Here is a 2,753-nt window from a genome sequence, read left to right on the forward strand (position 1 = left end):
AAGTTTTTGTATGAAAGGATTATTGCTTGGTTTAGAAACTATACTTGCAACGAGAATTTATTGTGAATTCTAAACCATCAATCTTCAGTTCATCAAAATGGCGCCGTTGCCGGGGAATTGCAAACGTGTGTCTTATTATTGGTTATTGTAAATATTTTATTTTGCTTGTTTATTTATTTTTTCTTTTTAATTTTTACTAGTTACTATGAGTTCTCACCCCCGTCGCTTTGAGTTTGGTTCTAATATTGTTGAAAGGAATGGAAGCTATAGCAGGAACATGCATCAAGGTCAAAACAATCAGAGATGGACGGAGCCACGAGGATCTAATCAACCCTTTAGGCAACAACACCTTCCAAGATACCATGGACAACGACCGTTCTACAATGCATGCCAAGACAATAGTTACGGTGGACCTTCTCGTGACAACCAACCCCTACCAATATACTACAGTCAAGAGCCATTCCGAGGTGCATACCAAGATGATAGATATAGTGGACCCCCTTGTGGTTACCAACAAACACCATCATGTACCTATGAACCACCTCCTCAACATAACTTTGAACCACCATACTCACAAGCCCCCTACTACCATTCACCCCCATATGACTCTAATACATATCCACCCCAATTCCAATCCAATTACTCCCAAGAACCACCACTTCCCTATGCACCATGTCCATATCCATCACCCCAAGAATCAATGGAGCGTCTCAAAGAAACAGTGGAAAAATTTCATGCATCCCTTTACCAATTAAATCAAGTGATAAATCGATTACCTTCCCGATATTTGGACACTCAGGGAACCCCCATGGCTTCATGTGGACAATCTAATGAAGAACGCAGCATGAAGGAGATACTAGAAACTCCACTAGACAGTAAGGAGCATGATTTTGTACTGGAACAATTGGAGGAAGCTGAAATTATCGAAGAAGAAGAATTGGTTGAAGACTTAGGAGATGCTGAACCTCCATGGGAATCCAGAATTGTGGAGAATTCTGTCAAGGAATTTGCAATTGATGCTAAGGAGGATAGTGCACATCCCCCAAAGCAGGTATCTTATGAAGAACTAGATGGAACAACTCAAGAAGCGAGTTTCTTTGATAATGATAATCGAGAGTCAAGTCCTCCTAGTAATGAACTTGCATCCGCAAGTGAATTCTTTGAGATGGAAGAATCATCCTCAAATGAATACGAAGATGATGCAGAGGTAGACTTCTCTCAACCTCCAATTTATGACTTAAGTGATGAGGAAGATATCGAAGACTTTGATCAAGAGGTGGTTGCAGTTGAAGAAGTTTGCAAGGAAGTGGAGGAATTTATAGAAGAACACAAGGGAGTAGAGCTTGCAAAACCACTGGAAACACCTTTTCCAAGGCCATTACCATCCAATACAAATTTCAAGTGGGTAAAATCCTTAGCCTTTATCTTTACTTTTCCACTTGAATATGGTTTGCTTGAAACAAATGGCCAACTTAGAGCTCTTTACGGCTTTAAGAGTAAAAGGGAAATGGTTTGTGCTCAAGGCTGGTATGCAAGATTCAACAAAGTTCCACGCTTCACTTTAAAGTGTAGGGATTGGTTTCGAGTTCGATTGCATGGGTCTCAGAAGATGTTTGGCCATCGTAGTGAGAATACAACTTCCAAACCGCCCGGCTGGAAAAATATAGATCGAAACAAAGGCGGATATAAAAGCAAGGTTTAGGATCCTGGAATCTATTCTGACATTCAGCACCCTGGGAGCCTGAAAACCTGTTTGAATTTGCTCAAAGGCTTTACATGCCTAGTTTGGGACCCCGGAGGCTATTGGCAATCCAAACTCATCAAATGTCTAACTTAAGGACTTTAACTAAAAGTGCTAGATGGGAGACAACCCACCATGGTATGATCGTTCCTTTTTCAATTTTGATATTATTTTGTTTTGTTTGTTTTTGAGTTTTATTTTATTCTATTTTCATTGAACCTGGAATTATTCACAGCACCCACATTAGCATTGCATGCATCCTGCATAAAAAAAAAAAGCGAGCACCCCACACGTGCGCATGGGCCACGTGTGGGCGTCAATTAGAAATCGACATAAGGATCCAACGCCCAGAAAGTTGGGCTGGAATCGTGCAGCTGGTGTGCGTTTAGCACAAATTGCCCACGCGTTCGCGTCCCTGACGCGAATGCGTCACTTTCACTTCACACACACCACGCGAAAGCGTGAGCGACGTGTACGCGTCGCAAGAAAATCCTTGTCCCCTAATTGGAAACAGAGAGTTGCGCCAAAATGACGCTGGAATTGTGTGTCTAGCACAATTCTGAGTGATGCGTCCGCGTCCCCTACGTGTACGCATCACCTTCAATATCCCTCAACCACGCGATCGCGTCAATAACGCGTTCGCGTCACTCCCTTTTCGCCCAAAACACGTGATCGCGTGACCCACGCGTCCGCGTGGATTCAAATACACTAACCCCCAATCCATGCGAAACCCAAACCCCCCCGCGTCACCATTCACCCCCCCAAACCGCCTTTGCACTCTCTCTTCCTCTTTCCCCCCAACCACCATATCACCACCACCACCACCTCCCACTGAGCTGCCCCACCGTCGCCGTCAACCCTACCGCGCCGCCCGCATCGCAACCCCCCTCTCTTCTTCCCTCTACTCTTCCCCCTCCGCGACACCCCTGCCCCATCACCGAGCCGCGACCACCGCGCCACCCACCCAGAACCACCGACCACCGATTACCACACCCCCCAACCACCACAACCC

Source organism: Arachis ipaensis, chromosome B09 (genome assembly GCF_000816755.2).
Source record: "Arachis ipaensis cultivar K30076 chromosome B09, Araip1.1, whole genome shotgun sequence".
NCBI lineage: Eukaryota > Viridiplantae > Streptophyta > Magnoliopsida > Fabales > Fabaceae > Arachis > Arachis ipaensis.